Below are 25,514 nucleotides of genomic sequence, written 5' to 3' on the forward strand. Positions count from 1 at the left end.
TTTTGTGGCGTTGAAAAATTGTGAAGTAAAAGGATTTGTGAGGAATATTAAGTAAAATTGCTGGGTTTTACGTGTGTTTTCACTTAGTTGTGATGTAGAGTTGGTGCCAAGCTAGCTCATTATGTCTACTGTTGAGGGTTAACACTGCTATATGCTGGTATTTTGTTTTGCTTTAGTTTTCAGTCACTTCTAACATGCAAAGTTTAGGGTTTTGTCAGCTTTACAAACAATGGAAGCTCATGTGTAACCCAGTGAACAGTCAAGAGGAGTACTGTAAACTGAGGAGAAAAATATAATAATTTAATATAATAATTACAAACCATGATATTTGTAAAAGCTATGGTAGAGAGAAAGAAGTGATTCTGAAGAAAACATTAAATGCTGACTCTTATTTTTCTTGTTTTATGAGTAGTATGTCAGTTGTAGTTTGGTAAAAACCATAATGAAAAACAGCTGAGATAGCTAGTGGGAAATATCTGGCTTATTTTTAAATACAATGTAGTCACTGACTTCAGTTTCTTTGCAAAAGTTTTTGAGAGTAGCCTAAATTGCTTGCTCTCTTAAAAATAAATAAATAAATAAATGAAATCTAAACAGATGCTTCTTTTAAAGTATTTTTGAAAAATACAAGTAGAGTTAACTAAATATTGAGAAGTAACAGTAAAAACATAAGGCCACTAATTTTGCAACCTGTATGGAATATCTTTCAGCAAGGGATGCTACCTTATACGAATTTCCTCTTTGCACTTTCAAATTAAGAAGTTTTTGCAAACATTTATTTCTTTTTACTTTTGCAATTAATTTTGGTATCTCTTTTTACTATTGCTTGCAATTGAGCTGATCTTTCTTCCCTCGGTTTTGTTTCAATTTTATTAAATTTATTGCCTGAAACTTGGCTGCTTGGTGCTCTGAAACCAGCAGAGGGTGCACAGAATACACTGAGTCCAAGCTGTTTCCTTGCAGTCTCCTTTGTTACTAGGGCTTGGGAACCAGACAACTACCCTCTTAAGCCCTGTTCTGATGAGGTACTTTCACTTGAACGTGATTCTCAAAATAGCTCACAGCTGTGCTTCAGTGCACTGCTTTCAGTCCAATTTGTGCATGTCCATGCTAACTGGGGGGGAATTTCCCCCCACCGTTTTACGCCAGACTCAGGACAGCGTGCCAGTTCCTATATGTCTGATCCTTAAACCCCTGCTAAAATGAACAGGGATTACACATTCATCATTTTCACAGATCAAAGCCTACTTCAGAAGTTGTTGGTGAACCTTAGTTGTTTGTCACTGTGATATTTTAGGAAAAAGGTCTGTGAAAGTGGCTGTTCAGATATTTCTCTGCCTTTTTGACTGACCACAACAAAGCAGTTACCTAGCACTAACCTGGCAGGGGCTCTGCTGAGAGCTGCTACGCTCGCTCCTCAAGTAGACCAGCCAGCACTGCCTACCATCTCCCAGTTCTTATCTTATCTGGCCCATTACAACATGGCTCAAGGACGTAGATAACTTTTAAAAGTTTGTTTCCTTTTACAAGTCCTGATAGGAAGCAAGCAGGTGTTTCCCTGGGCTACTTTCTGTTTCATGCTCTTTGATCCTCAAACTCTGCTATGCTCTTGCTTTTTTGATCCTCAAACACTTCCTCAAACACTTTACTTTATAAATCAGAAAACATGACAAGGAGAGCTCAGCTGAGGGACTTTGCTTTACACTGTATTTAGAATATGTTTTTTCTTTGAGTATAAGAATCCCTTGTTTAACTACTGCTTAATATGTTTTATTATGTGGAGTACTATTTTATTATTTTTTATATTTGGCAGTGTGATGCATCATGTCTGAAAGGGGACCAGCTGTGTACACCTCTGGAAAGAACTGAGAAAGGAACTTTTACTTATAATTGTTTGCTTTTGTGCCAGAGGCTTGGATTTTAGGTGCTTTATAGATTTGTCACAGCTTTTGGTAGGATGATTTTTATCCTGTCATCTTTTCAACATTATTCCCCTTTATTTATATAGAACCTCAATGAGATCAGATTTCTTTATGCGGTAACATTCATGGGCTCATATATACATGTATATGTAGACGAATGTATCCAATCATTCCCCACGTACCGGAGTGCATTAACCCAGTGAATTATCGACAAAACTTGTTTCCAGAATTTTCTGTAAATATGTTCATGAGTTTTGGATGTTTCTGGGTAACGTGACTCTGGTGGGGGACATTTTCAGCAAATCAGTGCTGCCTCATGGTATAAAGGTATACAACTCAGATTGTTGTGTTGCCAACTGTCTACAACAGCCGTGTGCTGACAGGAACCCAAGTGCTACCCAGGAGGGATTGGCAGCCCTCTGTCAAGGTCCCCTTCAAACCCCATTTCTTCTCTTCCTCTTCATTCACCCTTTCTGCTGTCTCATCCTTCCCACCAACCTGGGATAGTGCTGCAAATGTTGTAGCCCAGCCATTTTGGTATTGGCCCATCCCACCACGTGCAACAGGTTAGAAAAGGGAAGGTAGCTGCCATCTTACATTCCCACTTATAAACCATAACACCATTCCTGTGAGAAATACTATGAACACTTCAAAAAATATTTGCGTAGTAGTTGGTCATTTATATGATGAAGTCTAATAAATTAGACAGTCTTCTGGCTTTAATCACCTACAAATTTGCACTGAATGGATAATATTTATTTTACTATGCCCATTACTCAACAATTTCTTCATGAAGCTATTGTCTTTACGCACTCTATTTAACAGTGTGATACTGAACATACCAAATAACATATGAAATATATTTATATATGTATATTTTTATTGATTGTAGAGTATTCAATATACTCTATATTGGATGCATGAGTGCATTTTATATATAGTTTCAGTGGCATAATGTAAATTATGTCACAATTACAATTTTCTGAGACATAAAAAGAATCTTTGTAAGTTTACCGTGCAGAAGCATAGAGTTGTGACACCTCAGCAACCTTAACTTAATTCCTGTAATATCTCAAAGGAGGGAAAAAGCAATCTGTAGTTTAGATTCACAACGTAAATGAAGTAGTTGCATAATACTGCTTTGATAAAGTTTTCATCCCACTGTGAAGCATTTTTTTTCCTGTGTTTTGTCTGGATTAAAATTTACATTTATGGCTGGGTATCTGTGTTTATAATGCTTGGCTGTTAGAATACTTGCATTATTCTGTGAATTAGCCTACCATGAGTCACTGAAAATCACTTGTTAGCTTATTTTCATATTAATATATTTCTTCTTTTTAACTTCTCCTATTTATATTTTTTTTTCAAAAAACATCTTATTTTTCCAACATCTTGTTGGAATTGAGTTCATTATATCAAGCACAGCTTGTTTTCTGCTTATTTCTAGAAGGACAAGCTCCTCTCTAGATGACAGTAATTGTTCTAGGAAATCAAAGCTTTAAAAATATTTCTTTGTATTGTTTCTTGTAAGAAAATACTTCAACATTTTTACTGAGTGTTTGTTTGTGGTTTTTGTTTGTTTTGTTCTTGTTGTTTTGTAGATCTTTGATGAAAATAGAAAATCAAACTGCAGTTGCCAAAAAAAACATTTTATTTATTTATTTATTTTACATTTACAAACATCGTCTTATGCTCTTCCTCTCATCTGCTAGTTGATTGATCTTGTAGAACTGGGAAAACCCTAATTCAGGTCTCTGGAGTACATTGATTTAAATAACTGGTCTAGACTGCAGTTTTGAAGTGCCTTCAGGTTGCAGAGAAGGGATGATGATGAGACTTGAGATTTGCATCTAAAAGAGCAAGTGATTTGTTTTCTACTTTGCTTTATAAAATTCTCAGTCTCATTCACAATAAAATATTTTTTAGTATTGTTTTGGTCAGTTGAGCATTGCTTTCATGAGTGTTCTATTTACGCTGATTTCCTTAGTCCAGTGTTACCTTCAATATGTTGGTATCTCCGTTGGATTTTGTATTTCAGCTTTTGCACAGTGCTTTGAACTCAGTGCATCAAAAGAAACCCACAGGTTCACTTTTAGAGTGATGAAATGTGAAAGGAAATGCCAGAAAATTTGTTATTTTCATGTGATAACCTTCATTAGGAGTGTCTGATTTCTCATTCATCTCTTTAATGAGATCCTATCCAGTTCTCTGAAGTTCCAGTTCTTTCTGTTTTTCCCCCATACTGCAGTGAATGTCTTCTCACTCTGCTCAAGAACAATGTGGCTATACTATTCTCTTAGCTACACAGTAAAAAATAAATGGTATTCTTCACTGTGATTAAAGGAATGAAGTAAAGGACAGTCTGATTTTACACTTGTTTGGCCTTTTAGTATAAATACACTTTTCTTTTTTTCACGGACATGAAGTTTTGTCAAATACAAATTCAGTAACATCTTTTTTTTTTTTTTTTACAAATTGTTGTTTTCGAAAAAAAACGGGATTTTTTTTTTTCCTAAATTTTCCAGCATTCCTAATGTGTCCCAAACAGTAAGAAAGAAGGCTTTCTGCAAATTTATATATAATAAGCAGACAGAAAATTCCTTTAGTCTTTTTCCTCATTCGAATCAGTTGTGAAGGTGGTGCAGAGTGAAACTTGCCACTCAGCAATACCCAGATTTGGTCCAGTAGAGGTTATACTATTCGGTTGCTGCTTGAATTACTTTTATCAGGGTGATTGCAGTACCTCCAGCATAGACATCTTCTGGATAGCTGTCAGCTTGTGTGGGCCAAAGGGTAGCAACCGTCTCATTTATAGCCCCATGTCTATCATTCATAGTTACATATCTGACTCTTCTACTCCCTTTCTATCTTGACACCATGTTAGTGAAGGAATGCCATTATGGTAACATCTCATGTGGTCCCCTCTTCCTGCAAGAGCTCTTCTTCACTGCTCTTGTAGCAGGGAGAAGCCAAAGTCTCCCAGCTTCCAGATTTTCAAGATAAGAGCTATCTTGCTCCTGTTGGGACAGAAAAGCCTCTCAGTTTAGTGACAAGTAACTGGAGAACTCGCAAATGAGGTGGGTTCAAAGAGAGCTTGGGTGGAGAAGCACAGCAGAACCACATGTAATCCTGTACCTACTTGGAGTTTTCAAGGTTATCAGGGCATTACAGTTCTCCATCATTGCTCCAGATATGTTCTGTATCCCTAAAAAATGTTTATTATCCCAAATTGTATTTTAAATACTCATCAAAGACACAACTAGAAGTGTTAACTTACAGTAACTCAGAAGTTGTTATGGAGAGCAAGGTTTGGTTATGATAGAAATTATTCTCATGAATGCTAGAAGAAAGCTGCTGCTCTTATTATTTAGAGTATCAACAGTTAAAATATCCACAATGTTCTGGAAAACAAATGACTTGGGAAAAGGAGCACATCAGGATGTGATGGAGTAAGGCCTTTCAAGTCTTGGGAGTTTGTCTTGAGACCACAAGGGAATTTGGCTGGTAGCAGCTGGTCTGGTTATATGTCTACCTCACTTGTTTCCCAAAATCCTTTTTGATGTTAAATGGAGAGCTCAATGATTTCCAGTGACGTGCTGGGTTTGATGGCTCAGGAACAGACCCTTGTCTTGCTCATCCAGCCCCACTGGGAGGCAATGGTTCCTAAGAGGGGTGAGGAAGGCACCCCTCAAAAGTGCCTGGGAAGTTGTGTCTGAGCTGTTGCCTGAAGATCAGTGCCAATCTGTACAAGTTATAAGAGGGTACATATACGTAACTCAATAATAGGAAAAATATATACTGCCCAAGTATATAAACAGGTAGATAAGAAAGTAACCTGGTAGTAGAATTTAGTCAGAAGAAAATATTTGTGGTTAGACTAGATTGTCCTCTAGTAAAGATGATTTGAAAATTATTATACCATTCATTGTCAGGAGACAGGTAGATGAATTTAAGAAAACTCATAACCAGTTCCTGCTAGTTCAAATTATGCTGTCATTATTTGGCAGATATAACGGTCATTCTTTTCATCTTATGTGTAAGCTAATGGCAGATGTAATAGATTTTGTTTAGGTAACTATTGATTCTGCAGTTGCTTTGTGAGTCTAAGGTTTCAATATTGACCACTTGAAAGTAATGACTAAAAATTATTTGAATATACTGTTTAATTTAAAGCCCTCCTACCTTCTTTCCATGCTTTTGATTTTCCATTAATGCATTGAAAAGTGGATTGAACTGCTTACCCCATTGATTGTGTTGTTTGCTTTACCCACCTCTTTTTACGATTAATATTAAATTTTAGAATCTAGACACCATTCCAAGAAAGCACATGAGATGAGGCTAATCTGACTAGAGTAACTGGAATTTCTCACATGTTTAAATTTAAACACAGGTGAGTGCAGAGTTGCAGCAGTGCCTACATTAAAAGAGATAAATAAAGCAAATATGAAGAAAGAGAAAATAATATAAACAACAGTTAAAAATTAAAGATTAGCTTAAAAATAATGCTTACGTAATCTTGATTGCTTACTTGAAGTAAGCATGATTGACGAAATAGTGACAAGTTTTAAAGTCTAATAATGTTAAAATGCACCATTATTTTGTCCTTTTTTCTGTTAATATTTCCATCTCCTAGGTTTCTGTTTTTCTGATGTAGTGGTTCAAGATAGATGAGCTCACAAGGGCATTTTTGTTGTTATTTTTCTAATGAAATCATTTTTTTTCTATGATAGAATGTGCAGTGCTGTTTGAATAAAATAAAATAAAACATTTCATGAATCTGGGTTGATTTCCAAAGTATTATATTAAACAAACGTTAGGGAAATGTTATACAGAAACTACTCTCCCACCAGTGAGCTCTCCTTTGGTGAATTTCAAAATATCTCATGTAAAGGAGTTTCATCTTCTGATATATTCTATTTGCAATCTTTCACACATTATTCCTTGAGATTCTCCTTCCTCCCAGATGCTTTCAGAAGCACTTCACACAGGGCATTTTTGATAGAAGCAGAAGGCAGATTTTTCATTAGCACTGGGAGATATGATTAGATACTTTTCTGGGCTTTTAATTAGGTTTTCATAAAGCAAGTACATTTTCCAGGATGCAAGATATTTAACTGAGACACATTTTAGTGCTGTTTAATTTATGTGTGTCAAACCATATTTTAATACCTACAAATGAGTGTCCATAAGCCTGGGTGTTGTCTGAGTAAATATCTTGCCACCAGGCTCCTTGAAATTTTATTTATGGTCTTCCTAGTGCCTGACTGTTTTTGGTCCAGCATGGTATTGTACCTGTTTTAAACAGGCTTAAATTTACCATACTTCTCATGGACAATCAGGATGTAGACGTAAATAGTTTTGCATCTTAATTTGTCTCCTTATCTGTTTTTGTTTTATATGAACTTTGAAACAGTATTATTGAATTATTGAAATGTTTAAACAAAAGAAGACAATGTTAGACGTGATTTGTATGAAAGCTGCTATTCCAAGTAAAGCTGTATTGTATTTGCCTCCAAAAATCAATGTGTCATCACATTAAAAAGGACTCCTTTGCAGGATATGAAAATGACATTTTATTCTTTGCTCTTGAAAAATCTTTGTTCCAACACAGGAAACAAATACTTCTACCATTATCAGGTTTATTTAGTTTATAATTGTATAACTCTGAAAAGTAATCAGTTACAAAACATAATAATCTGACCGTCAGTACTAACAGTAAAATAATAGATTTCAGTCTTATAGTATATGTAAGTACATTGTTCCCTTCTCTTGATATATCTATTCATTCTGAACATGGTACAGAGCAGAATATAAAAGAACAGGTTTTTAAAGACAAATTCTCTTCCCCAGTATGTGGGTGTAAACCCTTATGGAATTGCTCCTGGAAAGTAAAGCAGATTTTGAACTGAGATGTTTTGTGGTTCCTGGTAGGTGTGCTGAAATCAGCTTACCTAGAATTAGATTATCACAGAAAAAGCATTTTGTGTGTGCTTATAAACTTACACAGTCTTTTACATTGGATTTTCCTGTCTCTTCCCATGAAGTACAATGTTTCATATGTTCAAGATTCATTTTATTCTAGAGTCGCACTAGTATACATCATCGCCTGATTTCTCAAGGCACTTAAGCCCTTACTTTGTGTACAAAGACTTTAACTTAAAATACTTGAAATACAATCCTGAAAGGCTGTATTTTTATTTTTATTTTTTAATTATGGCTAGTTATGCCATAAATATAATATATAAATAAAATATGCTATTTTATCTTTCAAGCTTTCAAGCCAATATATTTGTAACACACAACTGTAAAGTCACAGAAGACAGAATTTTATGGCAACTGTTAGAGTATTGTTTCTGCTGAATTTCTGTGAATTTCTTCTTCCTTCTTGTTTTGCAAAGTTCAGAGGAAAATACAGTATTAACTTCTGTAAATCTTGATTCATCATTGCGTTTTAATTTTTCTCCTTCTTACTGTTTCTAATCACATCAGCAGTTTGACTAACATGTTTCTATTTCCATGCTATGCACTTTCAATTTCAGAAGAGAAGCTAACCCTACTTTATTTGTAGGGGTAGGAAGGAGACTGGGGCTCTCATTTTAAACACTTCAACAATATGATTTCAGAAAAGTCAGGGAAATTGGGCATGTGTATCTGAGTTGACATCCTTGCCTTACGTGTATTGTTAATTCATAGAAATATTATCCATTACATTAATTATGGTTTACTGGGAGCTGGGCTGAATTGATCTAAGAGAGAGACCCTAGCCCATATCTCAGTTGGCTTACTATAGACTTTCAATGTGATATTGGACAAGTTGCTTATTGTCTCAGTGTCTTGCTTTTCCATGTATGAAAAAGGGATAACGGTCATACTTTTTTATTACTTTTTTTTTTTTTTTCTGTCTCTTATCTGGTTTAAATGTGGTCTTTTGGCTAAGGAACTCTTTTGCATGTGTTCATTAAGTTTCAAAATAGAAGGGCTAGGAACAAAGCTGGGCACTACTGGTAATAATTTTGTGATGCTTTCCTCGTTCAATATCCTATATGATTTCAGGGAGGTTTTGACTAGACTGTTTCAGAAAGGCAAGGATATTTTCTTGTAATTTGGGAAGTTATGGGCAAGTCTTCTGTCTGTGGAAGCTCATGTTTCTTTTCTGTTTACTCATTTCCTAGTTAGCGTAGTTTTTTCAGAGTTTATGGCACTGTGAATTTCAGTAGTAGTTGTTCGACTTGTGGGAATCTAAAGAGGACACCGTACATAGAAGAAAGGAATATTTACTGCATTCATAGCATTTGGATGGTGCCAAAATTAAGTGGAGAGGCTAAAGTAGATCCCCAACAGGGCAATCTTACAAAATGAAGAAGGATCAACATTTTCAGGAAGTTGCTAATGTCCAATTTAGCAACATCATTTTATAGATGGTTCATCTTCAGAATTATCCTTCTTCATGGGTCATCATTACCCATGTAGGTACAGTCAACCACTCTAGAGTGGTTGAGGAATCAAAGCAGGAAATCAATCTGATGAATGCATTGCTCTGATGGGCATTTCCAGAACCTACAAGTGTGCTCCTCAGGAGTGCTTAAGGGTAAAACAAGTGTTAGGTTTAAATGAATTTTAAAGGTGTATAGGCAACCAAATATTAATATTACCTCAATACACTTGAAAAAAATATAAAGGATAATCAGAATGTTGTGTTACAAACATTTCATTATCAGTATTGTACTTTACTTTTTGTATCATCTTGGGATTTTTGGGGGTTTGTTTTTCTTTTTTTTCCCCTGCAGGGACCACTCAGACTTTCAGATTTGAATTTTTGGAAATTGTACAGTCTCCTGAGTTGTCTATATCTGTAAATAAAATCTGATGTAATTACACTAATTTTTACATCATATCAAGAAAAACATGTATACCATCATTAATATGGTTTAAGTATGGGCTTTTTTTTTTATTCTAACCTGAGGATTTTTTTTCAGAAAACTGTTAAGCTTGACAGAAAAGTAGAAAGAGCACACAAATAACTGACAGGATCAGTTTGATCCCATCTATCCATGAATTTGATTTTCCCAAGGTGAGAACTGTAGTTTTTGTTCTCACACAAGGAGACAACAAAGTTCCAATATATACAGTGCATTATCCAGTCTTTATAGGTCACCTTCTAATCTCTGTGTTCAAGTGGTCAAGCATAATAGTGAACATTTAGCTATGTTTTCAATGATGTCTGTTTTTATTTAATTATTTATTTTAAATTGAGAGTAATTAGCTTTTGTAGATTATTTTGTTTAAGACTAAAACACTGGTGAGATATCATGGAAGTGTTTCACTCTGCATATGCTGTAGCCTGGAACATGAATTTGCACTATTTTTGAGACTTCAAATCAAGTTCAGGTGCTTTATGCTAGATGTATTTGATGTTGGTACAGGAAGAACCAAGGAAGAAGGTTGGCAGGATTGCACGAGAAGTCAGAATAAGTACCCTAACAACAGCTTCTGGCCTTGCAGACTCCTCTAGTGCGACTCAATCAGTACTGGTAGCCAGTTTACATGTAGATTTGTTTTGGAAAAATCTGTATCAATTTCAATTGAACTGTACGCTTCTTAACAACAACAAGAATATAATAGGTGTGAAATGCACCCATCTTCAAGGCAAAGCCAAGTACCTGTGTGCTAGGTCTCACCATCACTGGGAATCAGGACCTCCTAAACAGTCTACAGGAGAGAGCAGATGGCTCATTTTTCTTCCTTGGCAGAAAAATCTGTGCAGCACAGGCCCTTGTTTTCCAGCAATCCCCAGAGTGTTACTGGCAACAGGACAGGCTGGAGCATATCCAGATATGGGAGAAAAAAACTGCAGGGAGGGGGTGGGACTTTTCATGCCTTTTTCCCCTGATCTTTACTCCAAGTTACTTCCAAAGGTAACAAAACTCAAAGATCCTTTGATTAAGGCTCTCCTTCCCTTAACTATGACATTTGGGTTCCTTATCATGTTGGCCAGAGATAACATTCCTAACCATGCTCCATTTGCCTGCTTCATGCTACAGATCAGAAACCTTGTTCCTATTGGCTTCTGCAGCAAGCAGCTCCAGTGCAGGCAGAGCATCTCACCAGCACGAGTTGTGATCCAGCACCTGCAGCCATCGGTTGTGTCCTCTTAGCAAGTGTCTCCACTACTCAGTCTCTTGGTGTACCACCATTCCTCCTCCCCACACCCTTGACTTCCTCCAGGCTGCTGTCATGATGACCAGCCTGATCCCTGCTTGGCATCACTACAGCCTCAGTCCTGCCTGTTTCTTTTAAATTCGTCTCAAACTGTTTCTCTAACGACTGCAAGTGGCAGATAGTTAATCACCTTGTATCAGTCTCCACAAACCAGTGAAAAAAGCTGTTGACAGCAAAGGTGAGACGAATAAAGGTAGGGCTGGACATGAGCATATCAAACGAGTCCCACAGCATGTGGCAGTGACTGAAGCTGTGGTCTCTGCTGCTTCCAGCTGACTGAATGAAGGAACTGAACAGGTTTAGGACATCCAGCCCTTGTTCTGCAGGCCCAGACTCAGTCTTCCCTGGCAAATATCTCAAGATATGTCACATCAGTGCAGGTGGTTGTATTTAGTCTTGTGTGCTTTGCTTCTGCAGCTGAGCACTGACATGTGGGGCTGGCCGGGCTCCCAGGCACCTGCTGGTGGGAGGATGGAGCAGACCTGTACTCATATCCACAGGTGCTTGTCTCAACCACCCCGTTTCCTTGCTGTGGCAGTATCACATGCAATACCTATAGATAACCCATGGCAGGGCTGGTGGTCCGTAGGATAGAAAGTTTTTCTCGATGTCTGACTTAAGTCTCCACACCAGTATATTAAGTCAGTTTCTTGTCTTATACATGATGGACATGGAAAACGATTAGTCACCATTGTCTTTTCATAACAAACTTTTGCATAGTTTAAATATATCATCATGTCTTCTCTTAGTCTTCTCTTCTCCTAGACTAAACAGTCTAATTCTTCCAACCTCCCCTTGTTCTACATCCATTATCATTTTTTTTTATAGCTTTCATCTGGACTCTCTCCAACTGTCTCCTTCCCCTGACAGCACGGTAGGCAGAGCTGGACAGAACAAACAGAATAGAGAAAAAAATAATCACTTGATTTGTATATAGTATTATCACAAATATATATCAGACTGCCTTTTTCTGCAACTGCATATCATCCTGATTTATAATTTGCTTATAGATCACTATAACCTCCCTGCAGATCCTTCCTGCAGTACTGCTGCCCAGCAAGACTTTCTACATTTGCACACTTGCGTTAGTCTTCAGTGGTGATCTGCTCTGTACAGATCCCTTATGCATTAATTTCAGAATAATTACCCAAATTACTGCAATCACAATGAACTCTAAGGCTATCTTGTAAAGTGTTTTATATCACATCTGATTTTACAAATATCTTTTTTATTACTGAAGATCCTCAAATATGTTAGGCATCAGGATTATAACCGGCTTCTTTTGAGAACCCTGACGGAAGTGTATGGTTGAATACCTCAAACATTGTCTTTGGTTGTGCCCACCTCTCAGATGAGCCGCAGTTATGTTGTAGAACATAGTTAAGCTTACCTTTGTTTGTCAGCCACGTTTGCATACAACAGCCCAAGGTAACTGGTGTCTCAGCCACAAAAGTCAACACGCAGATGCAGTGCTTGTGGCAGAGTTCTTCCATCCAGGAAGCCAAGAGACAACTATCTTGGATGTTGTCTTTACTCCTTGAAGTAGCCTGTGGATTATTTTCAAGAGCCAGTAAACTAATCCCTCCTGTAAAGCAATTTCAACTAAAAATCACAGCCTTCTCTGACCATGGAAGCCTGCCATTGTTTTTAAGATTAATCTGCAACTTTATAAACACAGCTCAAATAAAATTGCTGAAGGAACTATGCTGGATGACATGCCTCTTTGGTGTAATAGTAACTACAAAGAGATGAGATATAACCAGCTCCATCCTTACTGCTGTGACAGGTAGACCACATGCAGAATAATCAATATAACCTTCTCAGATAATCTGAGAACAAAACCAGAGCTAAGTCTGATGGTCTGATATGTAGTTCTAAAACATATCTGAATATATTAAAAAAAAAAAAAAAAAAAAAAAAAAGGTGAAAAAATGGTGAGCAAGATAAATCCTGTATTGATAGAATAGTCGATGTGAGTATTGGTCTCAGACCAAAAACCAGTTTTATATAATCTGTTACGTGCCAAACTGCAACACTACATCTATAACCTTTGTTTGTTTGTTTTACTTTAGGAAAGGATCTATGTGATTCAGCTCGTTGAGCATGTTCCTTGTTTTCTTTATTGAAAATTGTCTGTAACAGTTATTTCAGACCTCTGTAAGCAGATGATAAATAACCACATTTTAGTTAAACTAGAACTTTCTTAATAGCGTTTTCTTACCCTGCTATCAGTGCTATTTCAGTAGCTTTGTGGGTAACAACAGCATTTTTCTTTTTCTGAGAGGCTCCAAATATTAGAATTATTTTAGGGGAGTGGTTTTGGATTCAGTTTGTATTCATACTGATGGGTTATATATCATGTGTATTATATAATGCCTGTAATTTAAGAATCCACAACGAAAACAAAACATTTATTATATTCTGAGGCATTTCCAGGGAGTGAATAACTATGATTAACTGAATAGGCCATTAGCTACCACTATTACTCTGCTCAGATGCAGCTGAAAAAGCATTTCTTTAGCGGTAAAAATATTTGGCAGCAGTGCACTTGCAAAAAAAATAAAAAATAAAAAATCTTTCTAAATGACATTTTTGGAAAGTCCTCTACATTCTTAGGCATCTCCAAATAAATTGTATTTAAAGGCACCAGACTGAATTTTGCTAGGTTGAAGCAGTTCAGGATATATAAGTATATAATTTTGTTGAATATTATATTTCACAAATCTTATTTTAACATTAGTAGGAATTCAGTAATTAAAGTAGCTATGGTGATAAAGTTTACTTTGGATTTATTAAGATTTCTTACTCAATTATCTCCATTACACTATAGGTATTTATTCCTTGTCAGATGTGTTTGTTCTCTGCTGAACATGTTTTTCCAACTATTTATATCACTGCAGAGGCATGTGCTACAATTAGAGAATAAAATATATTCTGGCTCAGTTTATAATTGCAGAATTACCAACGAAATACTGATAGCAAGATTTTTCTATCAGTGCTACAAGCCAAATAGCACTACCATCCTAACTGTTGAACAACTTTTTCACTATTTTTCACTTTTTTTAAATGTTGTTTTGTCATTGAGATATGTGCTGAAAAGAACAACCTCTTATGCAGCTTCTATTACAATGTCTTTTTTTTATTTTTTTTTATTTTTATTTTTTTTGGTTTATTAAAACTTTTGCTTATAGCAAAGGATGAATTTTTTTTGTGATGAATTTTTGTTCAAAAGAAAAAGCAGAATATATCTTCAGGGTACAAGAAGGGAATTCAGATTGTTTTTGAATTGAATATTCTCAACAGCTTAATCTGATTGGAGACTGAGGTTTCTTTATCTTTCTCTGGCTCAAACAATTCATTAATATATCTTCATGCTTGGCATGTCAGATCTCTTCAGAAATGCTGGTGGTAGTTACAGTTAGAGACAATTATAACAATTAGCACAAATATTTCTGGTTTAAATATTTTGGTGAATAGGAATGATATGAACTTGGCTATGTTGTTCTCTGGAGATCCTTGACATCCGGAGCCAGCTGTGCTCTTCTGCCACCGAGAGCTGATGGATGACTTTCTGAAGCTTGGGTGGTCTGTGCTGGAGCTGGGGAACAAAAATCCTAGCTCTAGTGATAGGCTAGGCTAGAAGTTTTTGAAAAGATGATTGTCTCTGCTCAATTCATGTTGAACTTGACTTCAGTTTTCCCATTTCTGAAAAATGTATCTATTGTTTTAAAAAGCTAAATATTTTTAAGCGCCTCATGTAGAATGCCCAACAAACTTGAAACTTCACAAGATTTCAGAATCAAGCAGATGTAAAAGGCATCATTTTAAAATCAATGATATCAAGCAATAGCAATTACCATTGTTTAAAACCAGATCAAAGTCTTTTTTTTGTCAGACTTAACAGTGAGAATAGTGGTGATGGAGATGTTCTTATGTTGACATGAAGAGTGCCTTGGTCTGTATATTAAAAGAGAAAAGTGAACTCAGTAGCAGGTAAAATAATAAATTATTTTGTTTCCTCAATTAAGATTTCTTTTGGTCCTGTATTAGAGTATTTCATAAGATTTTGCTAATAATTAAGATAATTTATACAGAACTATTTTTTTCTAAAGGACAATAAAGATTATTCTTCTAAAAATATAGATTTAGCCATTTAACATATCTAAAATGTATTCTGAATGAATGTTGAAACAAATTATGCTGAACAGTTAGTCCACTTAATCCTCCAGCATTAGTACTAAGTAATTGAGAACCCATAGCTGGAGTAATAATGGAAAATAATCTTTAAGAAGTGCAAGAATCTTGCATATGCCCTGAAACTCTGTCATCCCATAATGGGTATCTGAGGCATTTTTCGTATGTCATGGTATTTGGAGTAACTGTAATGGATGTGCAGTAACACCATTATATATTCAATCAATGTTTTTATAACATGCCCAGAGACAGGCAACTAGAAAATGGAGTTAATGATCTGAAGAAAATGATCTACAGAAAGATTGTCTCCAGCTTATTTAGTGTTCGACAGATTTACTAAGAATAAAGAGACATTTATAGACTAAAAAGAATATGGGGCTAAGGTATTCTGTTTACATAATTTATAAATTCAAAATTAAAGGCACCAAAATATATCTAGTGCCAAGCCCCATAAGACAGAGTCAGCACTGAAATTGTTTACTTTCTGATCAATAGGAGCTAAGGTCACAGAGAAACCACATGTAATGATAAATTGTATCTTATACCTAAAATAAATTTATTTAAGGCATTAATTTAAGCTGCTTCTTATCAGTAATTATATTTACATGTAGACTGGTATTTGTCAAGCAATTTTCAGTATATTTAGGAGAATCTTTAGGTTCCAAGGTTCTTGCAACTTTCTTGGCTATTCCTACATTTCTAATTCTCCTGGGAGGCAATTCCTGCACTTCGCTATTGGAAATGGCATTTCTACTGCAGAATGGGAGCTGTACAGAGCATGTGGAAAGGAAGCTGAAGGCCTCCACTGCGTGACTAAAGGCAGAGAGCAGACAAAACTCTTAGACAGCAAAGGGGCGTGCAACCATGGCAAAGCTTAATTCTGCAGATTGGAAAAGTCCTAGCAGATAACTGCAAGTGTGATTTTACTTTATCCAAAGAAAATACTGAAAGACTAGGATGCAGTTTAATAATACAAAAGTAAAGTCAGACATTTAAAGAAAGACAATTTCTGCAATTACTTGTTGGAGATATTAAAATGAGATAAAAGCAAAGTATGTTTATTGGTTGTGAGATGTCACTGAGATATGGGTGTAAAACAGCTGTGTAAAAGGTAAATGCTATCTTAGGGCATATTAAATAAGATATTTCCAGCAGAGAGAATGAAATTATCAGTGCCTTTATAGACGGCCTTTATAGGATATAGTATGGAAGTGTCATCACTCATGTTCAAGGACTGAATCAGACTGGAACAGTCACAGAGGCAAGCTTTTGGAAAAGAATAGAAAAACTTACAAGGCAAGTGGACACAAATAGGTGTTGACTAATTTAATCTAGTAAAAGGAAACCTGGGAAAGAGACTATGGTCACATTCTCTGTAACTGCCTTCAAGTTGTACACACCAGAAAAGCAGAAAGTCTGCTTACTGTAGACACAAACCTCGGGGATATATATTGGTCATGCATAAATGTAAGCTGAAAATTATTATTAAATTAAGAAAAAAATGGGAGGGGGGGGGAGAGAGAAGGTGCGGGGAGAGAGGTTCTAGCCATCAGAGCAATGAATTTCCGAAAGAGTAAATGAACTGATGGTACAGAGCTCAGTCAGTCAATGGAAAGGAGCAAAAGGAGTCTGCAATCTATGACCTTTCTTCTTGTTTTCCCATATGTGGTACCCATTCTACTCTGCATAGTAAAGGGCTACAGACAATTTTGCATGCTCCTGAGATTGCTCTTGGGAATGAGAAGTTCTCAGTGAGATGGCAAGCAAAGGTTGAAAAGCTAGATGAGGCTTCAGCTGTGAAAAAGAAGAAAAGGTTTGTTGTTTGTCTCATTATCTCCACAAGCCATCAGAGAGGTATGGCCCTGACTAAGGTGCAGAAAGGCAAGAGAGCTTCAAGCTCATTTCAGGGTCATAATGCTGATTTTTGTTTAAGCTTGCTTCCTCAGCATCGCTGGAAGATCAACAGAGTCTATTACTGCTTTGAGATGGGGTAGGGTGCTACACTGCTGTTGACAACTGCTTGATCTCTGGTCCAGCTGAACATCAGTGACCGTGCAATGACTTCATATCTGCTTTGTCCTAGTGCAACCATTTACAGGAAAGTACCACCACCACAGCCGCTGCTTTGCTGCTATTCCTTGGTGAGAGGTGGCTGCTGAGCATTCTTTCTCCTCCTCTTCCTCCCACTCCCATCTTCTCCTCTCAGCTCCACCCCAGTGGAGGCTCATGCTGGAGGAAAGCAGTGGTGAAGAGCTATTGGGACAAACTACAACATTCACCTGGACCCTGGAAGCAAACAGCTCCCCAAATCAGTCTCAGGTGCCTTGAGGCAGAGCAAAAGTAGTCCTGCAGCCAAGCCCAGCTGAGCAGAGATTAAGGCTACTCTTTGTACCTTCAAGTCTTCTTTTGCAGTTTCCAGCTCTCACGCTCTGCCGCACCGTAGCCACCGCAGCAAGTATGGCTCGGCTCAAGTGCAGACTGAGCGTGCTAGCCAGTGTGTCAGGAGCTGGCTCCTGGTCAAGATTCAGTCCCCTAGCTGTGTGGACTTCAGCCAACAGTAACGTAAATCCTTGTCTCCCTCACAGCACTGATGAGTGGGATAACTGCTTCAGTCTGCAAATCTGGCAGGCATCAAATCTGGCTGTTTCTTGTCCTGCACAAGTCAAACAAGAAAAATCACGGCTTCAAAAATTGTGAGACTGGCTTTAAAATCTTGAGAAATCTTAAAATTGATGCTCTGGAAATCACTTTTATCTTGTCCTTTGTTTTTCTCAGCTTCTTCTGAGCCTAGAGTCACATTTTGCACATTTTCTTTGCATATCTATGAGCACACAAAAGTAAGCTAAAAGATTAAAACTGAGATCGTCACATGAGCAGGTGAGGCCTTACAGAAAAAACTCACATCATGGAGTACATGAAAAAAACTCCAGAGTTGACAAGGCCACATTTGATAAAGCCAAGGGCTGCATTTGGCCAGAGTTTGCACAGCTGCAATGAGGATAGGTTTGGATTCCAGCATCTTTACTGAGGGAAGATGCAGGAGGTGAAAAAGCAGAGGCATAGATTACCTGAAAGTTGGGGAATCAAGTGGGAGGTCAGGGATGGCTCCAGTCGTTGGCTCGTGCACTGCATTTGCAGTCATACATCAGGGAAACTGCTGCAAGACTGCAAAATTCCCCCTCCAGTGCAGAAGTTGCCTAAGCCCACAATGAGTTGCAGGGACCCAGGCTGTGTTTGGAGGGCTAGCAATTGGGTTATCACTTTGTACCTCAGTCATGTCTGACTTACAGAATGCAGTATGACGCTCTACTGTTCATTTCTAGCTGGTATTACCTACATGTATACCACTACACTCAATGCAGAAAAGCTTATAAATTAAGCAGATTTTTTTTAACATGTTGTATAAGAATTTTTCCAATGATTTTAAATTATTTTCAAGAATGGCATATGCTACTTTTTTTCTAACTGTTTCATGAGATTGTCAAGCTGGCAGATCCTTGTTAGTTTTAAAATATATTTCTAAATAAATTATTTGAAAGTTTAGAGATTTCTTTATCCATTGTATTTAAGGGTAATTTGAATTTAGTTCTTTGTAGCTTCTTTGTATGATATCAAGACTCTCAGATGTATTCTAATACATCTAATCTTCTTCTGCTTAATGTTTGTCTATTAATTTTGTTTTTTAAAAAAAATAGCTATGGTAATTTCCGTGTAATACAAGTACAGAAATATTACAATAATTCAGACAACTCATTCATGCCCCCCTCCCCCCCAAAAAATACACCTTTTTACTGAGTCTTATAAATCACCATCAAAATTTTCAAATTTCCTACTACTTGTTTAGATATGACATCAAAATATGCAACAAGAAATGATGTTCAAAATAATAGTATGATCTTGATAGAGTCTTCACTAACATCAGGGACAGATGTTTCATAGTTTAATTCAAGTATATAATAGCTAGCATTTCCTCACCATAAAGTTTAAGACATTTAGGAACAAGTAGATTAAGATATTTCCTTCTCAGTAGTTTTCTCTCTAATCATAAATTTTCACTGAAATTTGAGGTCAGTTAAAACTTGGATGTTTTATGGTGCTTGCTAGCTTCAGAAAGACTTCTGCATTTGCTATCATTATTGCTGTTAATTAATTTGCTATTTGGTAACTTCAGAGTTATTTACCCTCTGTTACTAATTTCCCTCTGTCAATCAACATGCTAATGTTACACTGCTCTATATGCAGACTCATGTTTCTTGCTTTTGCAAAAATGAGTGGGACTCACCTAACTTTGTCCTTGCAAAACAATTACACTGCAAATCTGACAGTTTTGTCTCTGTACTGTAGAGAGCTCTCAGCAGTGGGAGACAGACACCCACACACCTCTAGGGCTGCTTCCTGCTGCTTACTTTAGGCACTTCAGAAAGTGTGGGACAAATTCTCCTTCAGAGGTGCCCAACACTGAGATACCTATGTTTAGAGAACTGAATCCCATCCTTAGAAAACCACCCCTGGTGAGCTGAATCACCCCCAACACCACTCCATATGACCAGAACAGCTCCTTTACATGTGGTTTGAGGTATAGGGAGAGATTTTGTGTGTATTAGAATCACAACTCTTTATGTAGCTTCAGCCATCATTGACAAGTGGCAGTCCCTCAAAAAAATAAAAAATAAAATGCACTGGATGTGCATGACTTGATGTGCAGTCCCCACTTATCTATCAGGAGATGATGGTGTTGTAATAACTATGCATAGGAAGCAGGATTCAACAGTGAAGAGCTTGCCTTCCCTTGCTTGCAAAGCAGTCAAGCTATGCCGATTTAATTTCTGGATTCCCATGAGAATTATGAAGATCTTTTAAGAGAGAAGTCACCATGTCACATACATCTTTCTATATCATCAGAGAAACAGCAGCTCTGCTGCTGCTGCTGAGCAAGCTGCTGCTCAGATCCTCTCTTAGCTGTACTTCTGATTGAGAGGTTTGTCTTTCCTTCCCTTTCACTGGCATCAAAATTCTTGATCTAAGGAAAGGTAGGAAATTCTAGCCCGGACTCTAACAAAATGAGGAAAGTAATTTTATTATCTGGATGCCTACAACTCTCAGTGAAGTCTCTTAAATCCTTTTAATTTAAACCCCCTGAAGCTATTCTCAGAGAACTGAAGACATCTGGTTAATCTCAGACTCAGGACTTTTGACTTCCCATAACAAGCGGAGATTTCTGTGAGAACCCTTCCCTGCCTTGGCGGGCAGACAGCTGGTTGTACATCATGACGGGTGCTGGCTCGGGCTGATTAGCCCATCCCTCCCTCTCATATTTCCTTCTTTTCCGCTGAAGAAAGTAGAAAGCATTTGTATGTTCTCTTTATGCTGTTGTCTTGCTGTAACCACTTGCTTTTCAGAGGAGAGACAGTTTCTCTGTTCACTGGAAATGTAATGCGATACATAGAATCACAGAACATACACCCCTAAATATCAAATCAAATGAATTTTCTTGTTACTTAAAGGTCAGTTTTGCATGGTATTTAGTAACTAGTTGGTATTTCAACTTCCACTGGTCTCCAATTCTTCCGGTCCAGAGCTGAAAACATAGCACTGAACATCAGTGTGGAGGAACTGAAGTCTTGGGCTCCACTTCAGGAAGCAAGTTATTTCACGCTTGTGAGTGGCTCAAATAACATAAATAGAATATATCACAGAATGAGAAGTAGAAAAAGTCTAGCATGTAACCCTTATTGGGTAAGAAGAATGATCTGTGACTCCTGCATTTGTGCAGTTGTCTTGTGTCTCCATAAAGAGTAATGTAAATGGTAGTCCTTTCTGTGCAAGTGTCAGTACAACTAGTTGTGTTGATGGTTGCGCTCCCTGTTTGTTATGTTTCTGATCAAGAACTTATGCAAACAGTAAACAGTAATTGTGCAGTTTGGAGTTTTGTGAGACTGTGTAACTAATATATTTTCAATGAAAGCATTGCAGTGATGTCTTTGTTTTCTAAGTGAAGGTTTCCATTGAACAAAAATCAGTTTTAGGCGGTTATGAAAGAATTCCATTATGCTTAAATTGAAAATTATTCCAAAGCGCACATAATTCATAAAACTAGCATACAGATATACAATCAGTTCTTAGCAAGACCGCATTCTCACTTGAAATCTTTTCTCCATAATGCTTTCATTTTCAAAGTGTATATAATAATTCATTGTAAAAGATTTACTAGCATTGCCTGCTTTGTTTGAACAGCACTGTATGGCAATATATTTCAGTTGTTTATATGCTCATGTGCTCTAGGGAAACTGAGCTAGAATAAATTATTATGAAGTGAGTGCATAAATGATTTGGAAATCATATGCAGGGACTAGTTCTCAATGATACACTGTTAAGTGCACTTCTGCAAATATTTTTTCTTGTTCTGGTACTATTCAGTATTCTCGTTGAGGGTTTGGATGAAAGGCTAGGAGATAGGCTTAATAAATACATAAACCAAAACAAACATGTTGGAAGCAAGGCTTACAGTTGAAAATGATCTTGATAAAGTAGTGGTGTAGCCTAGAAAATATCAGCTTTCCAGCAGTTAAATTAGAACTGCAGAACTGGACAGGTAGGTAAGCACAGTCAGCTGAAAAATATACAAATGGAAAATGCCTGGCCAGGCAGCAGTTCTGCAGAAAAGACCCGTGTTGTAATGATCCCAAGCTGAACAAGCGCCAGTGATATGCTACTGCAAATGAGGCCAGTCTTATAGTGGGCTATATGAACAGGAGTAATAAAGCATAAAATGTAACTATTTTAATCTACTCAGTACTGATAAGGCAACGGTGTTTTACTGAGCTCCAGGAATTGCAGCTGAAGCAGGATCCAGTCCAACTAGAGAGCATTAAGGACAGGCCAATGAGCCTAGTCAAAGATCTAAAACACATGGGCCTTCAGGGGAAGACTGAAGGGTTGTTTAGTCTAGAAATGAGAAGGTGGAAGGGATACATGATAGCAGCCTTCCTATAGCAATAGGTGACTCTGAAGAGGAAGGGATTTAACTGCCATGTATGCTGTCAGAATGGGAAGGGAATAATATGCTTAAATCAATGCAAGGATGATTTAATGTAAGCATCAGGGGAAAAAAAAATAGCAACAAGGAAAAGTGGAGCCCATGAATAGGTTGTTTAGAGGGAACTCCTGGAATCTACAGCCTTGCAGAAGTTTAAAAATAGGTCAGACAAACATCAGTGAACACAGGTCAGAGATGGATGAAGTGATCAATCAAAGTACCTGCTAGCCTTAGTCCTTTAGGGATTTCTTTGTACGTGAAAATGATGAGGCTAATAACTGTACATACAAAAAGCACTCTGGGTCTCTTCACAAAATTTCAGGGTACGTAACAAGAAAATTAATATTAGTTCTGGAATTTATTGTATGATATCTGTATTTACATTAGACTGAAGCAGTTATATTTTTTCTAAATTTGCCAATGTCAGCATTAATTTTAAATAACTAATGTCCAATGGTTTTATGAATGGTCTTTATGAAATAAATAGGTGAATACAGTCAGATTCCTGTTGCAGGACATAAAACACTTAATTGCACTAATGTGAAAGGTCAGTCTTTAGTTCAATTATAGTGAATAGAAAAAAGATGGACACCTTTTAGAGATTACCTAAGGAGTGGAAGAATCACCCTCCAAAGATACCTCTGTCTCTCTCTGTACTTATACCATAGCAATTATATATTGCAGGAGTATGGTTAGTCTTTCTTTTTCTCAGTCTGTGATATTAAAGGTTTAGTTCCTTGTAAAACAAATGTACCTGGTCTTCATAGAGGACTATCTGGATAAAATTTAATTGTCAGGAAATCAGAGTAGCTAACCTAGTAGTCTTTTCTGAGCCTCAGTTCTGTGAAGCCCACTGAATGAGTCACTTATAAAACACTAGGAAATGGTTAATAGTTGTTATCAATACATAATTGACATGACCAATATGTCAGAGATAGTTATACACCAAATCTACATAAGACACTTATTAACCTGTTGTATTCTTTAATTCTTTAATAACCGTCTAAATCATTTATACTGTATCTTGTGTACACTGTTTGTGAAAGACTAAACAGCACTTTTAGCCAGGGAATCTTCTATAAAAGATCAACTCTTCTTTACAGACATAATATGCTAATGAAGTGTACATAATATACTAAAACACTAAGTTAATGGACAATTAAAAGGAAATTAATAATACTTCTAAAATAACAGTATGTTTGATCCTCACTAATAATACAGGAACCATGTATTATGAGACATCTTTCTCCCTCAAAAGCATCCTATAGGTTACAGAGAGATGGCAAACCTCATCAGAAATCTGTAATTTATGAAAAATTGCTATTGCCTGGTAAAAAAACAGTCTCATTTACAGGACTTTTTAGAAATTGGAATTACACTCCAAGAACCAGTGATGACTAGTTATTGTTCCTTTTGTCAACAGGCAAGATGAAGGAGGTTCTGGCAGCTTACCATGTCCCGGGCTCTGCAGAGTTAAGTGAGACGTGCGCCCATGTTCTAGCATGCATCACATCGCATCTTGGGTCTGAAGTGCCAGAAGGATCCCAGCGCTGCAGACTGAGACGGCTCTGAGCACCTCAGTACCCCGTTTCTGACAGAACCCAGGGATGGCAAACTTACATACCAGTATTACCTGTCTGGGGCAGGTTTAATTTTATAAATTAAAACCATAAACTCTATGAGTTTCTAGACCATATTTGTGCTGTTGAGGATGATCTGCTCAAATGAACAGTTTTGCATCCATCGGAGAGACAGGTTCTTCTGCTGGACCAGAAGATGACAGCGGACTGTATATTGTACCTAATATCATTTGTAGCATCTCCTAGTGCAAATAATTGAAGAACAGGTTGCAAGAAAATCCTCTAGGGAATAAGATATGCTTTGTTTTGGTCTACAAATTTTAAGAAATGTTTTGTTTTGTTTTTTTAAAATAACCACTTTTACATAACACTATGTGTGCAGTCTATGTGCAGCTCTTCACTGTGACTATCTGTATTCCAGAGATGATGAATTCTTTGTGAGACACCTGAACTTTTTTAGATTTGTGATGAATCCCTAAATTATGAAAGTATAATGGAAAACTAGAATGGAAAGTTTCCAGGGCTTTTATTTGAGTAGATGTCTCCAATTACTTCCTGTTAGTGTCCTGAAAGGTGAAGAAAAGGTCAGGAAGTAGAAAAAAAAAAAAGACAAAAAAAAATTATATATATATATATATATATCCACCTATCAGAACATGTGTTGATTAAATAACCAAGGGGAGAGAAACAGCTATCTTATCTGAGCCCTCACATGAAAGGTCTGTGATTTGGGGCAGTATTTGCTCATTTTGTCTTGCAAATAGCTATAGAAAAGAAGGAATATGTATATGCCCCACCATATGTGAAAAGGACATACCTGCCATTCCTTTATTTATTTTTGCTCTTTCAAACATTAAAGTGCCAGTTATTTGGAATGCTGTAGTCTGTGGTCTCTTTAAACTTGTTTAGTGAGATCCTTTCAGCAAGAACATTCCCATGATGGTGTAACTGCATGGTGACCACAGCTTCGGGCCTGTATAATAAAGATCTAAATTCAAATTTTTGTTTCTGACCATTTTCTCTACCTCCATGTCAGATCTGCGAAGTGTATGGTTAGAATCATGCTTCTTGCTGATCACTGTTTAGAAGATTTGATGAAAACTGTTAGAGAGGAAGGTATTCATACACTTGGGCACTGTTTCTCCTTTGCATCATTATTTACATCAGGTTAAAGGGCAGAGGGATACAAAATGTTAGCAAATCAATAGTGATGCTTAAATTGAATTTGCACACAAGGCCCCAGGGCAATGAGGAGATCAGTCTCTTCACATCCTGGATTTATGGTCATTCTAAAGTACTTGACATCTGGTGTCTATTAATTAGTAAGCCTGGAAGGGTAGAGGAGGAAAAAGCTGCAGAAAAGCTGAGTCTAAGCTGGCTTTGATTTGCTGTGTGTGATATATTGTGCTGAGCATATGCACATCTGAGCATAAAAGCCAATTAGATTCTCTTTCTTTCCTCCTTATTTTCTTCTTCGAAGACAAAATTTTAAACTATAAAAATGTTCACGTAGCAACTGAGTTTGTGTGAGCAAAGACCGCACAATGCATTTCAAAAGTTAAC

The 25,514-nt window shown here is 36.9% G+C and overlaps 1 protein-coding gene across 1 annotated transcript in view; it reads left to right on the forward strand.

Moving 5' to 3' along the window:
• Positions 1 to 24,830, forward strand: part of SCAF8 (SR-related CTD associated factor 8) — a 98,936-nt gene extending 74,106 nt beyond the window's left edge. Inside the window, exon 21 of the mRNA XM_084285167.1 lies at positions 23,795 to 24,830. The gene's annotated coding sequence lies outside the window, so the exon portion shown is untranslated. The remainder of the gene's footprint in view (positions 1 to 23,794) is intronic.
• The last annotated feature ends 684 nt before the right edge of the window (positions 24,831 to 25,514 follow it).

This window comes from Netta rufina (assembly GCF_964035555.1).
Source record: "Netta rufina genome assembly, chromosome: 3".
NCBI lineage: Eukaryota > Metazoa > Chordata > Aves > Anseriformes > Anatidae > Netta > Netta rufina.